We start from the raw sequence: 749 nt of genomic DNA, 5'->3' as shown, positions 1-749 counted from the left end.
ATGAATGGATGGATGGATAGATGGGGGATGTATAAGCCAAGACGGAGAGAAGGAGAGAAAATTGGCAAAATGGCCGAGGCTAACTAAGTATGAGAAGGAAGGTAGGGCAAGTTGATTTACTTTCACCTTTCACTTTTCACCTTGTACCTTTTACTCTACACATACTCGCAATTATCACTGCCACTGCCACTTACTTACCCTTACTTACTTGCGCACTTTACCGAGTATCACGGCCATACCGAACGGATACGGTTACCTCTCGCCTCGGGCGCCGGAGAGTTCGGCCGAGAAAAAGTCAGCGTCAGAGTCGGAGTCGGAGTCAGGGTCTGGGCGTAGTACTACGTATGTAATGTACCAAGTAGACATGGCCAGATATAATCCATAGAAAAAGATAGCGAAGCGAGAATACGAGATAGAGAGAGATAGAGAGAGCTATGACGTCAGCGAAGAGCATTAGACGCACTTGGTATTACTTGGAAGCTATATTGGCGTCTTGGACCCAAGGGGGGGGGGAAGAAAAAAAATATATACACCCCGAACTAAGTAGGGAGAACGAAAAGAAAAAGAAAAAGATAGCGGCGATAAACTTGGTTAGGAGTGACGATGGGGGGGGAATGGACAGAAGTATACGTGGTAGAAGATATTCAAATAAATCTCTGGCAGTTGGTACGCGAAAAATGTAACTAAGTATGGGTTTTCGCCTTCTTCCCCCCCCTTCCTTCTCTTGGTTAACTGCAGAGTTTAACATC

This window comes from Exserohilum turcica (assembly GCF_000359705.1).
Source record: "Exserohilum turcica Et28A unplaced genomic scaffold SETTUscaffold_14, whole genome shotgun sequence".
NCBI classification, from domain to species: Eukaryota; Fungi; Ascomycota; class Dothideomycetes; order Pleosporales; family Pleosporaceae; genus Exserohilum; species Exserohilum turcicum.
Note: the sequence above shows the minus strand (reverse complement) of the source record.